This window comes from Bos taurus, chromosome 13, assembly GCF_002263795.3.
Source record: "Bos taurus isolate L1 Dominette 01449 registration number 42190680 breed Hereford chromosome 13, ARS-UCD2.0, whole genome shotgun sequence".
Lineage (NCBI taxonomy): Eukaryota > Metazoa > Chordata > Mammalia > Artiodactyla > Bovidae > Bos > Bos taurus.
Genome location: NC_037340.1, coordinates 76,717,660 through 76,734,341, shown reverse-complemented (window position 1 = coordinate 76,734,341; position 16,682 = coordinate 76,717,660). Strand labels below are relative to the sequence as shown.

The 16,682-nt window shown below is 49.4% G+C and overlaps 1 long non-coding RNA gene and 1 other non-coding gene across 4 annotated transcripts in view; one reads left to right on the top strand and one right to left on the bottom strand.

The window, feature by feature from the left end:
- The window catches only part of LOC101905635 (uncharacterized), a 57,162-nt gene extending 45,678 nt beyond the window's left edge, over window positions 1-11,484 (top strand). The window contains exons 3-7 of one of the 3 annotated variants that reach the window (XR_009497027.1): window positions 136-263; window positions 590-4,563; window positions 4,975-5,147; window positions 6,091-6,232; window positions 7,867-11,484. This is a non-coding gene — a long non-coding RNA (uncharacterized lncRNA). The other 2 variants (XR_009497028.1, XR_009497026.1) reach the window with 2 other exon arrangements.
- TRNAR-CCU (transfer RNA arginine (anticodon CCU)) lies at window positions 6,899-6,971 on the bottom strand. Its single transcript has one exon. It is a non-coding gene; the product is annotated as a tRNA-Arg (tRNA).
- Window positions 11,485-16,682: the final 5,198 nt, after the last annotated feature.

The window sequence follows — 16,682 nt, the reverse complement described above, 5'->3', positions numbered from 1 at the left end:
TGTCCTCGCCCTCTGGGTGTGGGACAGGGTGGGAGGTGGGGCTGGGGAGAAAGTGGTGGCGATGGAGAAAGCTGGAGAGAAATGGCCACGTGTGGTTCCTCTGTCTACAGCGGGTCTCAACCTGATGTCCCGCAGGTGACACAGGAGTGACGAGGGCTTGACCCAATCAGCCAGCAGCCAGCACTTCCGAAGGGATCCCACTTACCAGACATGTTCCAAACAGGTCGTGGATACTGACTCAGCCAATCCCCCCACCCTGCAGGGTGGGTGCTATTACAGCTTCCCTGTGGAAGGGGATACCCAGGGAGGGAGGAGACTGCAGGACACACAGCCAGCAAGGAGCCTGTGGACAGAGCAGCTCAGGGGTCTGGGGGGCAGGTCCCGGGTCTCCATGTGGGGGCGAGAGGGAGGGGTGGGGACTGGGGCAAGCTGCAGAGCTCAAGCCTGGACTTGGGGCCCCCACGTGCTGCCAGGGGAGGGTCTGGGCCCAGGTGGCCCCTCTCCTGAGACCTTAAGAGAATCAGATTCCCAAGGAAATCTCAAGGTTTTTGCATGTTGACAATAGATTCACTTTTTCCCCAAAACACAGGAGGGATGAACTAGACACCTTCCTGGCTGGTTTTGGTCCACGGTGTAAACTCTGACTCACAGAAAATCATTCTGCAAAGTCGTGAGCATCAGGGCATGTTGGTGCTGGGCTGGGTGGTGTGACATGAGGGCTTTTCCCCCAAGACTGAGTGGTGTTCAGGGGGCACTGCCCAGCAAGCTATGCTGCTTGGAGGGACGTCTGCTCCATCCCCCTGGGGTCCAAGGGGGGGTGCTCTCTGCAGGGGAGGGGTGGAGCCCAGGGTTACAGGAATGCCGAGCCAGGCCCTGTCCTGAGGCAGCCCACAGCCCTGGGGTGGACACGACCTCCGCTTTCCCGGGGTTGCCCTGGCGGCTGGAAGGCCAGGTGAGGCTGGGCCTGTTTCCACGCAGCCTCCATGCTGGGTAGATGTCATCCTGTGGGCCCTGCCCTCCCCCAGCCTCTGGGGGAGTCCTAGGATCCCCAGGCCTGTGGGTATTTGCCTCTGTAGCTCCGCCTCCAGGCAGACCACCACCCTTCCCCTCAGGCCAGGGCAGGGTCAGGTTCAGGACATTGCCCTTCTGCCCCCTCCCCAGAGGCTGGATGCAAGCCCCACAGAACCGTCTCCCCGTCCTGGAAGGGTCACCTTAAGAACGCCGGGGGCCAGGTTTTGGCATCTGAGGAGCTCCCTAAGCTCCCTGGGACCAAAGTGATCCTCTTTTGTCGGCTCTGATGGGGACAACTGACCCCTGTGCTTTAATCAGGAGGGGACACGCTAAGCTGTGGCCTCCTACAGGGCTGCATACACGTCCATTAAGTCGGCCTGTGCACTCTGTTGCTCCCTGCAGCCCGCAAGGCCCCCCGCCCCCATTCCGAGGCCAAGGGGGAGCCCCCAGCCCCAGCCCTGACTCCAGAGTCCACAGTGGCCAAGAGAGAATGCCAATCAGCCCAGATTCCTGGCGGCTGCTCAATACAGCAAATTACTTCTTGCAAATTACTCCTTAAAACTGAAATCTGGGCAGGACTCTGCAAGTTCAGGGGCGTCTAGTATCTGCTGCTTCCAGGCGCCCGGGCGCATCTGAGGGCAGGGTGCTCATCTGCGGGGGAAGATTCTCTGCAAACTGTGGCTGCTGCTGGGATCGGCCGGCGCCTCCTCTTCTGCTTCTTGTCCCCTGATAGAAGATGGCTCTGGGCGGGAGGGGGCCTCGGCGTCTTCTCCTGTGTCTCCTGGAGTTCGGGTGTCAGGTGTGATGGAGCAATTCAAGCACTGTTTCCACAGGCGTTGTCTGGGCCCTCCCCATCCAGAGGGCAAGGGGCACCCGTCCGAGGCCGCGCATGGGCGCAAAGGGGGCTCGGGTGTGTGGGACACGACAGAGGGCAGTCAGACAACAGGGCCAGGTTGTGGGCATCAAGGGCTCAAAGGCTGGAGGGAGATGTTGGTGCTCAGACAAGTCCCAAAAGACAGAGAGAGGAGGGAGGCAGATGCCCCTCATAGAGGCTGAGACATGGGGTCCCAGGGCAGCCCACGGGCCTGCAGATGTCAGAGACAAGCAAGCCCGAGGTGGCCACCCAGAGACAGCCCCCTGCCTTCTGCTTCCCCAGACGTGCGGTCCACAGTGAACTCCGGGGAGGGGAGCTGTTGTAGCCCTGCGTTCCGGGAAACGAACTCACTCAGAAGGACAATGCAGATAGTGGAGTTGCGGTTTCTTACACCGGCGGGCCCAAGGCAGAGTCTCCTCTTAGCCAAGGACCCCGACCAGTTTTTGTGAAAACCTTATATGCCCTAAGTGTACATGCCCAAACCCAACTCCCCAAATTCCCGGAAACTAGTCTGAATAAAGGAAAACAAAGACACAATCAGAGTTAACCCGTGATTCATATGTCCTAAGCCTAGGTAGTTAACAGTGGACAATTATCAATAGGCCTGTGGTCATACCCCAATAAGCATAATAGAATTTATAATTCTATTCGGTTATACAGACAATTAGGGTATTCTTTTAGGCGACGGAGAATCTAGGTAGAGCCCTGGGACTCTTCCATCCGGAGCGGGGGCCTGGTTTTTCAGTTGGTATGTCGTTTCTGTAGATACTGGGCATATAGCTCAAAGTCCACAGTCCGGCCCAAGATGGAGTCTCGCTGTCAAGATAGAGCCTGTTCTGTCTGTTTCCTCCTTCAGAGCCAGCACACAGGAACCCGTGGGTCTCTGTCACTTGGTCTCCCTTTGGTCGCTGCAGAGAACGCTCACAGCCTGCTGCATGCTCACGTCCTCTCCCCACGCCCTGTATCCCCCAGTCTTGGTTCTCGGTGTCTGTCCAGCAGTTACGGCCTAGACTTGCTCGCAGGGCTGGTGTCCTTCTCCCACAGAATGTCCACCCCGCACTGCCTGGGGGTGGGGGTGGGGTGCTGATGAATTTTTATCCCCTCCATTTCCCCTGTGTTCTCATCATCTCTTTTCTTGGAGCCTCTGCCCTGAACCCAAGGACTCTGGAAGCCCTGGTGACATCCCACCCTCTATCCACATGTCGCTTCAAAGGCCAGCACGCTCTGCTTAGCTCTGCCTCTGCTGACACCCCACCTTCACCCCTTCTCCCTTCCCCACTCCCTAGTCCTCTGGGAAAACAGTCTAGCCCCAGGGGAAGCCACGTGGCAGACCACACAATGCTCCAGCCCTGTTCTCACTCTGTGCAGACCCCCATCCTGTCTGTTTCCTCCTGCTCCTTCTGCAGTACACACCTGTTGGCTCTTTCTTCCTGGGCTGCATCTGTGCAGAGGGGGCCAGAAAACACACACAGAGCCTCTGGAGGAGCTGGGGCTGTTTGAATGCTGCAGCCTGGGGTATAGTAATATAATCAGCAACCCCAGGGCCCTTCAAGGGGTGGGGGTGTGGGGAGGGAACGTGCAGGTTAAACCCAGAGCACAGAGGAGGGGCATGCGGCAGGGGTAATTAATTTTTCTTGAAGGTTTATCACGCTGTCATTAATTTCCTTGTCGCCTGTAAAAATGTAGGCACAGGCTCAATTAAAAGCGAGGCTCTGGTGCCAACCATGCTTGTCTTTTAATCACACTCTTTGCATATTGATTTTGGCATCTCAGTTTAATCACAGGCTATTTCACTTCTGTTGTGGAATCCTTGTGCCATTTGCGGGGCTTTTCTACATCTCCTGGAGTTTGTGGATGGGACCCAAGACAGCACTCAGCTGGCTGCCTCCCTGCTCGGCTGGGTTTCTGTGCAGCAGGGATGTGAAGGTCCTTGTGCGGGAGGTTAATTTTCCGGGTTTGCGGAGGACCTTGCCCTGGGATTGGAAATGAGGACTCCAGCAGGACAAGAGCACACTATTATTATTATTATTTTTATTATTTTTCCCCATCACAGTGAAGGAGACATTAACAAAGCAAGAAGCTTGGCTGTTGGCAATCTCCAGAGTCTATGTGGTTGGGAGGCTCTGGTCACAGCAGCAGAGGGCTGAGCCCCAGCCAATGCTGTGCAACCAGAACACGGAACTATGCGTCCATCCCAGTCGCAGGCATTGGACGGGGCTCTGGGGCATAGTGGCTTCTCTCTGGGCCCCTGGGATTAATATACTTAGTCTGGTCCCTCTACCTCCGAGGGCCTGTCTGCAAACGTCACCAGCATTGAGGATTTCAGACTGCCCTCACCCTGGATGATGACCATAGGATGAACGATGACAACTCACATCCCTATGATGCTACTTACGTGCGTGCTTAGGCGCTCAGTCGTGTCTGACTCTTTGGGACCCCACGGACTGTACCCGCCAGGCTCCTCTGTCCATGGGATTCTCTGGGCAAGAATACTGGAGTGGATTGCCATTTCCTTCTCCAGGGGATCTTCCCAACCCAGGGATCGAATCTGTGTCTCCTATATTACAGGCGGATTCTTTACCCGCTGAGTCAAGGGGGAAGCTCGCATATACAGATGGATGTGTGCATTTAGGAAATTTGTGCCTTACAACCACTCTGCGATTATCTTCGTTCTACAGGTGAGGAAACAGGCTTAGACAGGGAAAGAAGCTTGCTCAAAGTCACACAACTGGAAATGGTGGGGTTGGGGTTTGAACCCAGGTCTGGCCCCAGAGCCCTGACTTGTAACTACTACCACAGCCCCGAGGTCCTTCCTGTCTTTAGGGTCTCTGGTTCACTGGCCCCTTCCCAGATCCCCGTGAAGACAATTACATTATTCCCCCACCCACATCCCCAGCAGAGACAAGCCCGGCCCTTGCTGTCCCCAGTCTGAGGGCAAAACCAGGTTTTCTAGAGGATCGTTTGGTTTCAAGGCAGAATACAGACGTTCGGGAGTCTGGGCACTGATTTTCCTGGTCATTCTGAAAAGGTGCAATTTTCTCATTAAAGATTCCCCAGAGGTCTGATCTGAATGTGGTCTGGTTTAAAAGGTCCTCCTCTGACCTCCGAGGATGTCTGCTTGTTGGCCGTCCAGCAACTCGAACCCCACCGAGTGCCTCCCTGAGCTCCGTGCTGCGTGAGGACTTACTCATTTGCTCCTCACGCTGGTCCTGTTCTATTTCTAAACTGGGAAACAGGCGCAGAGTGGTGATCAAGTTCATTAGTAAGTGATGGGGCTGAGGTCTGAACCCAGACTGCCTGGTTCCGGGGTCTAGGCTTCTAACTACCATTCTGTGTGCCCCCCGCCCCCCTGCCCCAAAGAGCCCCAGGCTGCAAGTGCAGGGACTTTGTGTGGGGGCAGGTCGAGGCCGGATCTCCACGGGTCCTGCTGGGCCCGCTGGGATGGCGGGTGGGCTGTGACTGTCTCTGCCCGGGCCCCGTCCCTGACCGCTCCCACAATCCGCTCCTTCTCCTCCTTTAGGACTCAGGTCTGGTGTCCCCTCCTCCTTCCCCGAGTCCCTATTCAGGTCCCCCCCTGCCCGCCGCTCCATCACTTTGGGCTGGTTAAAGTCCTTCCCAGTATGCGTCTTATTCTCTGGAATTGTCTGCCGTGTTGCTTTGATTTCTTGCTCACTGTCTGTCTCCTGTCTTGAGGGCAAGGTCACGGCTGCCTCTGCAGGGCCTGGAACTGTGCCCGGCACTGAGCCTGGGCTCCACGGTGCCTGTGGGGGAATTGTCGTGGGCAGGGAGAGACCCCCAAGGTCACCCATCCAACCTACTCACTAGACCGAGGCTGGCTGCACTGCCACATGGACACATGTCCTGAGCGGGACAAGGGTCACAGGACAGGGGGTGTCACGGAGCCTTGGCCCATCCTGCAAGGGGGAAGCTGTCTGCGCCCGAGATTCAGCTCAGCCCTGAGAACCCACTGCGTGTGGACACCCCAAACCGCAACCTCAGCCCTGCGTCCCTTGGAGGGATGCTGAGAGGGCAGGTGGCCCGTGGACAGAATCCCTCCACACACACCAGGGGGACAGAGCAGAAACGGGGATGGGCATGGCCCACCACCCCCAGCCGGGACGGTGTTCAACCCACCCCATTTCATGTGGCTTTTCTCTTCTGGAAAAAATCCTGACATTTCTTTATTTTTTTGTTGGCTCTTGAAGTCTGAGGAGTGATGATGGGCCATGGGCTGTGCTGGAATAAAAACCTGGAAGATTTGCAAGCTCGTCACATCCTGGGCTCATACCAGGTGGCGTCCTTAGGAGCCAGCAGTCGGTGGTGGTGAAGAAAAACGTCACAGTCACAGTAGGAAGCTTTTCACCCAGGAGGGGGCTTTGGGGGAGTTTGTGCCCATAAAGTCTTGGCAGGGAGTCTCTTTCTTAAAACCTAGTTCAGTCCTCTGTACCTGCCCATGGCTTTAATTGAAGAGGCGCCTGGAGACAGTGTGGGTGTGTGTGTGTGTGGCAGGCAGTGGGGACCCTGGTGGATGTGGGTGAAGCTTCATCCTGGGTGGCAGCCGGTGGGGTGGGGCTTTCCCAGGTCAGAGTCTGGGGCTGCAGGCCTGGGGCTCTGGCTCTCACCTGGGTGACCTCTGGGGAGTGTCTCAGCCTTGCTTAGGTTCCTTTTGCCATCTTTGGGACCAGAAGAGCCATCCTGTCCTGCATTCTCTCAGGCTTGTTGGGGCATCCTCTAAACTGATGGACCACGGCTCTACGTACAGGGGCTCGATGCCCACAAATTATTCCAAACTCTGATCTGAGTTTCCAGTTCATAACATGTTTTAGTACCTGTTTTAAGATCAGTTATTACAAAAGTAGCCCCTTATATTGTAATTTCTTACTATGTGTTCCTAAGGCTTTTTCGTCCATGATCCACAGTATAAAATATATTTTAAAACACTTATTTATTTACTTATTCTCTGGGTCATAGTTGTGGCATGTGGGATCTTTAGTTTTGGCATGCAGGATCTAGTTCCCTAACCAGGGATCAAACCCGGACCCCCTGCATTAGGAGTGCAGAGTCTTAGCCGCTGGACTACCAGGGAAGTCCCTTATTTTGTATCACAAGCCAATATATGCTCAAGTTTACATATCTGAGCCAAAATAAGAACACATTTACTATCTGATAATATTCTACTCCATTTTATCCCATTCCATTTTTTCCAACTTCAAATTATTGTCCAAGATACACTCGATAGAGGTAAGGACCCACAGTAGCTTGCTACTTGCCCATTTCAAAACACCACCTTGTTGCGGGGCACTCTCTCACAGCTGTTGCTGCCTTGGGTGATTTCTCTCCTGACTCCGGGCAGGGACCTTGAGTCTTTGCATTGCCCACACTGGGCACTGTGACTGGCAGCTGCTTGCTGGCTCGAAACCGTGAATGCTTCTCTCCTTGGCTCCCATTTTGTTAACAACTGTCAAATTTGGGGATGCTGAGTGCTCAGTAAATAGCATCCCCTTCTCTTTGCAGAAACAGTGAGGATTTAATGGGATTCTCTGACAGGCTTCAGTGCTAAGAACTGAATGGCTTGGGACTGTGTAAAGAGCCTCCCCCAGGCAGTAATGCCGCCGCCACTGTGTCCCCCCAGCCCATCCCCATCTCCACCCCCCGCACTGAGTTCCAAAGGCATTTTGAGTGTCAGATTTGCATGTAAACCCAAGTGAATGGATATAAGCGAGGGTGTTTGGATTGTCACAATGGCGGGGGAAAGGGGTGATTTCTTGACATCTATTGGGCATAAGCCAAGGACACTAAATGTCCTGCAGTGTCTCTGACAGTTCCACACAATGGAACCGCCCCGCACAAAATGCCAATGGCACCCATAGTTGAGATGCTCTGAGTGAGACTTGAAAAGTTTGGAAATTGAGAAGGTCATAGGAGAGTTTATTTCATCTCCCCAACCCCCCACCCCTATTTTCTTTCTTTCCAAATGTCAGAATCTTTAAGGTTTACTACACCCAGAAAAGCTGGCCCTGGGACAGCGAGGGGGCACGTTTCAGAGACCCACCTGGCCTCCACAAGCCTGCCAGCCGAGTTAGAAGCAGCGAGCCCTGGAGTCCTGACACCAAGCTCCCAGGCCCCAGTGGATGGAATGCATGTGCTGGAGGCTCTAATTGCGGTGGGGAGAAGGAACCACACCTCTCTTGAGTAAATCTGCTGCAGGCACAGCCTGGGATGCTTTCTAAAGGCTTCCCAACCATAAGGAGCCATCTTCCCTCCCTGTACAAGCCTGGGAGCAGTGTCCCAGGAAACGGGGAGTGAAAAGCCTTGACTCTACTTCCTGCTTCAAGCTGGGCTTTGAAGGTGGGTGGGCTGGGTCTTCCCAGGTGTCCTCAGCACAGTGAGCCCTCCTCACCCACGAGTGACAGTCTGGTCAATGCCCTGATTCCTTGCTTTCTCTAATCAGTTCATCAGCTAGTCTGAAGACCACCAGTCCTGGTGTGCCTTGGATTGAGCAGGTTCTCAGGTTTTAAGACTTTTGGTTCTAAAGCCAGAAAGTCCCAGGCAAACCAGGATGGCTTGGTCACCTTTCTCTGCACAGAAGTCATTGGGTGGCTGGAGTGGATGACCTGAGTGGAGATTAATAGCCAGAGTAATGGAGCTCGTTCTAGACGTGATGGGGAGATACTGAAGGGGTTTGAGTGGGGATTTTAAAAAAGCAATGGTCTAAAACCCTCAAAGGAGGTCAAACTGAATTTTACTTCTGCGGCTAACAAGGGTAATGAGGGCTTCACTTGGCACTGACCTTGGCATTGGTGTAACATAGGGGTTTCCTACTGGGGGCATTTTTGCTCACCCCTCCCCAGCGCGTGCAGGCCATTTTGGTTGTAATGGTTGGTGTGGAGCACTACTGCCTCTATGGGTAGAGGCCAGGGAGGCCGGTGAACCTCCCACAATGCGCAAGATGGGCCACAACAAAGATTACCTGGCTCAAGACGTCAGTAGTGCTCAGACTGAGGAATTCTGGCGTCATACAGGAGGCTGACCCCCTCAGGGGGCTCATCATTTCACTAGGGCTGAGATGCACACATGGGGAATGTTTTCCCTCAAGGTCACCCTAATTTTCTCTCTTGTCTTTCTACCATTCCTGAAGCCCAGCCTCTTTAGCCAGTAGCTGCTTGTGGTATTATCCTTTGTTTAACAGAGCCTAAGAGCAGACACATCAAAGTTTATCAGCCAAGCTCCAGATCAGGTTGAAGATTTAGACAGAACATTAGACAAAGTGGAGCCAGTGATCCTCATTAAACAAAAATATACAGGCTTTCTCTTGGCTAAGGAATGAGGGCCCCAAACTGCCAGTTTAATATTTAAAAACAGGTAAATAAAACTTAATCTCTCCATAGAAACTGGGGATCCTGAGGGAAGTAAGGATTTACTGGCTTTAGTCTTCAGCAGTAATTTCCACACTGCCTTTTGTTTGTATAATATGTCGTACTTTAACATGCATTACTTTGTACATTTTCCTCCATTAATAAGTACTGATGTGTTACACATCATTACAGTTCTTTTCTCAACCCAACAACAATAACAAAATGCCTGTAGTCCTGCTGATTTTCTCATAAAGGCATTCTTTCCCTGTCTCCAATTGCGTCCTCTTATTTCTCACAGCGTGCTCAATGCTCTGTATGAGTTTCCTTCCTGCCTGTTTCACTCACAAAGGGACCGTGGTTGTTTTTGTCTGCCCAGCTTCTGTTCCTTCCTCTCCTGGAAGTCCAGCCTGATTTTCTTTTTGGTGACCAGTTTCTCCTCCATCCTCTGTTACTCCACATGAAAGAATTAAATGCACTAGCTTCTAGACTAAGACTAGAACTAGTCATAGATCTGGGCCTAGTCAGGATCTGGGCCTGGCCAATCAGTGTTTTTCACTCCCTCCTCTCCTTGGCCGAAGTCAGTCACTGATGGTTACGTGACCCAAGCCAGGCTAATAAGAGCTACCTGGAAAAAGAAACCAGCACCCATTACTGTCAGGATATAAAACTGGGCCCCAGGCTAAGAAGGGCTTGCCTGTGTGTCCGGGCAACACAGAGGAAAACAGCAAGAAATGGAGCTGTGGACTTCCTTGGTGATTCAGTGGTTGAGAATCCTCTTGTCAATGCAGAGGACACAGGGTCAATCCATGGTCTGGGGAGATTCCACATGCCACCGGACAACTAAGCCCATGTGCCAGAGCTACTGAAGCTGGCGTGCCCTGGAACCCATGCTCTGCAGCAGGAGAAGCCACCACACCACAATGGAGAGTAGCCCCTGCTTGCCACAACTAGAGAAAGCTCACAAGCAGCAATAAAGACACAGCACAGCCAAAAAAAAAAAAAAAATGGAAAATAAACGGAGCCCTGACATGACTTGAGCTACTTGATCCAGCCATGCCTGCAGCTGCTTCTGCCCAAAGGGGAACTGCACCTTTGAGTGGGTAGGGGGTATCAAGACTAAGTCTTTGAATTCTCTATGAGGAGAGGGAACTCCTGAATTCTAGGGACATCAGATGGCTTATGGATAAAGAACAAATGAGACATTCATTCATTTAGGGACATCAGATGGGTTATGGATAAAGGACAAAGGAGACATTCAAGTTGCAGGCACCATAGGCAGTCAGGAGAAGAAAAGATCCAAAGGAGTGCTCATGCATAGGGAAGCCTTCCCAGAGGAGGTGGGATATGAGCTGATCTTGAAGGATTCCTAGGAGCAGCAGGAAGTGGGAAATGTGACAGGAGGGGAAAACCCTGAGCATGATCTGAATAACAGTTGTCCCGTCTGGACTGAGTCACCGATGGAAAAACACAACCAAGACAGCAGACAAGAGAAATAATCAAACCCTGATACCCAAAGCAAACAATGCCCAGTAGTGGATGTGACTGGTGATGGAAGTCAAGTCTGAGGATGTGAAGAGCAATATCGCATAGGAACCTGGAATGTTAGGTCCACGAATCGAGGCAAATTGGACGTGGTCAAACAGGAGATGGCAAGAATGAACATTGACATTTTAGGAATCAGTGAACTAAAATGGACTGGAATGGGTGAATTTAACTCAGATGACAATTATATCTACTACTGTGGGCAAGAATCCCTTAGAAGAAATGGAGTAGCCATCATAGACAACAAGAGTCTGAAGTGCAGCACTTGGATACAATCTCAAAAATGACGGAATGATCTCTGTTCATTTCCAAGGCAAACCATTCAATATCACAGTAATCCAAGTCTGTGCCCCAGCCAGTAATTCTGAAGAAGCTGAAGTTGAATGGTTCTATGAAGACCTATAAGACCTTCTGGAACTAACACCCCAAAACGATGTCCTTTTCATTATAGGGACTGGAATGCAAAAGTAGGAAGTCAAGAAATACCTGAAGTAACAGGCAAATTTGGCCTTGGAGTACAAAACGAAGCAGGTCAAAGGCTAACAGAGTTTTGCCAAGAGTACACACTGGTCATAGAAAACACCCTTTTCCAACAACACAAGAGAAGACTCTACACATGGACATCACCAGATGGTCAATACTGAAATCAGATTGATTATATTCTTTGCAGCCAAAGATGGAGAAGCTCTATACAGTCAGCAAAAACAAGACCAAGAGCTGACTGTGGCTCAGATCATGAACTCCTTATTGCCAAATTCAGACTTAAATTGAAGAAAGTAGGGAAAACCACTAGACCATTCAGGTATGACCTACATCAAATCTCTTATGATTATACAGTGGAAGTAACAAATAGATTCAGAGGATTACATCTGATAGACAGAGTGCCTGAAGAACTATGGACAGAGGTTCATGACATTGTACAGGAGGCAGTGATCAAGACCATCCCCAAGAAAAAGAAATGAAAAAAGGCAAAACAGTTGTCTGATGAGTCCCTACAAATAATTGAGAAAAGAAGAGAAGCTACAGACAAAGAGAAAAGGAAGGATATTCCCATTTGAATGCAGAGTTCCAAAGAATAGCAAGGAGAGATAAGAAAGCCTTCCTTAGTGATCAATGCAAAGAACTAGAGGAAAACAATAAAATGGGAAAGACTAGAGATCTCTTCAGGAAAATTAGAGATACCAAGGGAACATTCCATGCAAAGATGGGCATGATAAAGGACAGAAATGGTATGGACCTAACAGGAGCAGAAGATATTAAGAAGAGGTGGCAAGAATACACAGAAGAACTGTACAAAAAAGAGCTTCATGACCCAGATAATCATGATGGTGTGATCACTCACCTAGAGCCAGATATCCTGGAATGTGAAGTCAAGTGGGCCTTAGGAAGCATCACTATGAACAAAGCTAGTGGAGGTGATGGAATTCCAGTTGAGCTATTTCAAATCCTGAAAGATGATGCTATGAAAGTGCTGCCCTCAATATGCCAGCAAATTTGGAAAACTCAGCAGTGGCCACAGGACTGGAAAAGGTCAGTTTTCATTCCAATCCCAAAGAAAGGCAATGCCAAGGAATGTTCAAACTACCACACAATTGCACTCATTTCACACGCTAGCAAAGTAATGCTCAAAATTCTCCAAGCCAGGCTTCAGCAATACGTGAACCATGAACTTCCAGATGTTCAAGCTGGATTTAGAAAAGGCAGAGGAACCGGAGATCAAATTGCCAGCATCCGCTGGATCATTGAAGCAAGAGAGTTCCAGAAAAACATCTACTTTTGCTTTATTCATTATGCCAAAGCCTTTGACTGTGTGGATCACAATAAACTGTGGAAAATTCTTCAAGAGATGGGAATACCAGACCACCTGACCTGCCTCCTGAGAAATCTCTATGCAGGTCAAGAAGCAATGGCTTAGAACTGGACATCGAACAACAGATTGGTTCCAAATAGGGAAAGGAGTACATCAAGGCTGTATATTGTCACTCTGCCTATTTAACTTATTTGCAGAGTACATCATGAGAAATGCCGGGCTGGATAAAGCACAAGCTGGAATCAAGATTGCCAGGAGAAATCTCAATAACCTCAGATATGCAGATGACACCACCCTTATGGCAGAAAGTGAAGAGGAACTAAAGAGCCTCTTGATGAAAGTGAAAGAAAAGAGTGAAAAAGTTGGCTTAAAACTCAACATTCAGAAAACTAAGATCATGGTGTCTGGTCCCATCACTTCATGACAAATAAATGGAGAAACAATGGAAACAGTGTCAGACTTTATTTTTCTGGGCTCCCAAATCACTGCAGATGGTGGCTGCAGCCTTAAAATTAAAAGGCGCTTACACCTTTGAAGATAAGCTATGATCAACCTACAGCATATTGAAAAGCAGAGACATTACTTTACCAACAAAGGTCTGTCTAGTCAAGGATATGGCTTTTCCAGTAATCATGTATGGCTGTGAGAGTTGGACTAAAAAGAAAGCTGAGAGCCAAAGAATTGATGCTTTTGAATTGTGGTGTTGGAGAAGACTCTTGAGAGTCCCTTGGACTGCAAGGAGATCCAACCACTCCATCCTAAAGGAAATTATTCCTTAATATTCATTGGAAGCTGATGTTGAAGCTGAAACTCCAATACTTTGGCCACCTGATGTGAAGAACCGACTCATTGGAAAAAACCCTGATTCTGGGAAAGATTGAAGGCAGGAGGAGAAGGGACGACAGAGGATAAGATGGTTGAATGGCATCACTGACGTGATGGACATGAGTTTGAGTAGGCTCTGGGAGTTGGTGATGGACAGGGAGGCCTGGCATGCTACAGTCCATGGGATCGCAAAGAGTCAGACACGACTGAGTGACTGAACTGAACTGAACTGATCTCCAGTACAAGCCTGCCTGGGGTTTATAAATATGGTCGCAAGAGTCTTACAAATTCCCCTCTTTGGTGATGACTTCCTGTCCATCAATCTCATCAGCTCAGACTCCGCCTCCCCCCACCTCCCCCACCCCACCCTGGCTGTTTGAAAGGACCCTTCCCATGTCTTGCAACTCATTCTAGATGAAAAGAGTGCTTCTCAGGTCTGCGGAAACCCAGAGAAAAAAACTCATTTTATGATCTGAAGGGAGATGAAAGGCATATCTCAACAGCGCATTTCAAATGCATTCCTGCTCATCACAGAAGTATCTACAGTCCCTACATTATTTAGAAAGCTGCAGGAGAGGGCAAAATGAATGCAGAATATGCAAGCGATTCATTTTGATTTTTCAAAAATGCAACCCAGCCAGCGAGAGCTTTGCAAAATATCTAAAGACGAAACAATATCTCTGAGATTTGTAAAGTCATGAAATTAAAGAGATGATTAAGAAAAGCAAACCCAATACTTAAAGGAACCAAGAACTTTGACTTTTAAAAGGTGGCAGGAAAAAAAACCCATAAAAGGGGATGTGAGGGTAAGGAAACTGTTGTGAAAAATGGGAATTCTGTGCCCGGAGCTGCTCGTAGCTCTGTCCCTGGAGTGTGAAATTAGTGACTGAAGGCAGATTTCACAGGCACTTCCGAGGAGCGTGTTGGTGGATTTGTGACGGGGCTGCTCCGCCAAGTCCTGCCCACTTGCAAGCTGCTGTCATGATTCATGCAAAGCACAGATAATCCTGAGTGTCTGGAGCTTTTTGCATTTATATTGAACGCAGCCTCTCTCCTTCCTACGGAGCAAGTCTAGTGCCGAGTGCAGGCGGGTGGAGGGTGGCAGGGAGCACCTACCGGACTAATATTCTCTCCGAGCTCCTATTTTCTTTTAACAGAAGGAAAAAGCATGTGGATCACATTGAGATTTATACTGGCAAACCTATAGGAAATAGGATTATAGTTAAAATGTTGAACATTAAGCAAGGGAGGGATATATTAGGAGTTTGGGATTAACAGATACATACTACTATATATAAAATGATCAACAAGACCTACTATATAGCACAGTATCAATATTCTGTAATAACCTATACAGGAAAAGAATCTGAAGGAGAATGGATATATGTCTATGTATAACTGAATCACTTTGCTGTATACTTGAAACTAACACAACACTGTGAATCAACTATCAGTTCAGTTCAGTTCAGTCGCTCAGTCGTGTCTGACTCTTTGCGACCCCATGAATCACAGCACGCCAGGCCTCTCTGTCCATCACCAACTCCCGGAGTTCACCCAGACTCACGTCCATCGGGTCAGTGATGCCATCCAGCCATCTCATCCTCTGTCGTCCCCTTCTCCTCCTGCCCCAATCCCTCCCAGCCTCAGAGTCTTTTCCAATGAGTCAACTCTTCGCATGAGGTGGCCAAAGTACTGGAGCTTCAGCTTTAGCATCATTCCTTCCAAAGAAATCCCAGGGCTGATCTCCTTCAGAACGGACTGGTTGGATCTCCTTGCAGTCCAAGGGACTCTCAAGAGTCTTCTCCAACACCACAGTCCAAAAGCATCAACTATACTCCAATATAAAATTTTTAAAATGTTAAACATTAAAATCTTCCCGAAGAATTCTCCTGGTCTGGGTCTCTCCGTCACCACATCCGGGAGTGGAGCTTAACAGGAAGTTCAACAGATTAAAAAGTAATTGGGACACAATGAATTTGGAGAAGAGTTGCACTTTCTCAGTCTGTCTTTCCAGTTATCATTGCACACTCATGTTGTACACATGCAAACAACAATCAAAGAGAAAGTGTAATCACAGCTTTTACCTTTCTACCCTTTCATTCTAAGTCATGGTCAGCTGGGCCAACTTGAAAAGGTCCCAAGGAAAAGAGATTACTATTTTGTATTGTTTTTTAATTGAAATATAATTGCCTTGCAATGTTGTGTTAGTTTCTGCGGTACACTGGAGGGGATCAGCAGTATGCATACATACAGCCCCTCCCTCTTGGATTTCCTTCCCACCTCCACTCCCATCCATCCGTCTAGGTCATCACAGCCCACCACGCTCACCACGCTGAGCTCCCTGAGCTTTGTAGCAGCTTCCCACTAGCTAGCTATTTTACACATGGTAGTGGATATATGTCAGTCCTCCCCAAAGAGATTATCTGAAGTTACAGTTAACTCTTGAACAACACTGGTGCCCTTATATGCAAATTTTTTTTCCACTGGAAATAACGCGGGTCGATCCAAGACGTGGCACTCTGGGACCACATGATCCGTGTTGTGCCCCACACGTTGTGATCCCCAGGACCACAAGATCTGGACACGACTGAGCGACTTTCACTTCACTCCGCACAGTCTACGACTGGTTGACTCCATGGATGTGAAACTGCGGATACAGAAGACCGGCATATAGGGAGGGATAACTGTAAGTTACATGTGGATTTTCCATCGTGTGAACCCTGTGTTGTTTAAAGGGTCAACTGTAGCTGCCCCTGGAGCCAGAGGAAGCTTGGGTCTTAGGTGAAATCATCTTTATTGGTTTATCATCTTAGGAAGACCTTGTGATCATCTTTATTCATTTAAAAAAAACACCATTGTATTTTCAAAGTTCCACTCATTCTTGATCATTAAGGAATCACTTCTTTTTGGTGGTCTACCTTCATAATCTCCATAGTTGTGGGTATCAGGTAACTTTCAAACATGGTTCTGGGTGTTTTTGCTAAAAGTAGACAGGCAAAACAGATGATGATGATGATCATAATGACAACACAACGACAACTAAAAAGCCAGCTCACAGTTCTCCATTACACACACAGAGTTCAATACGAAGTAAGATGCATTTACCCAGATTTCATAAAGGCTGGTCTGTCACACCATGTGTTGGCTTGTATCACTGGAAGGGTAGAGGCAGGTGGGCTGCAGGCGCAGTTAATTCAGCAACCTGAAGGTGTCCTCAAGGACCCAGGTTCTTTCTGTCTCTGCTCACAGTCCAAGTTTCATCTCT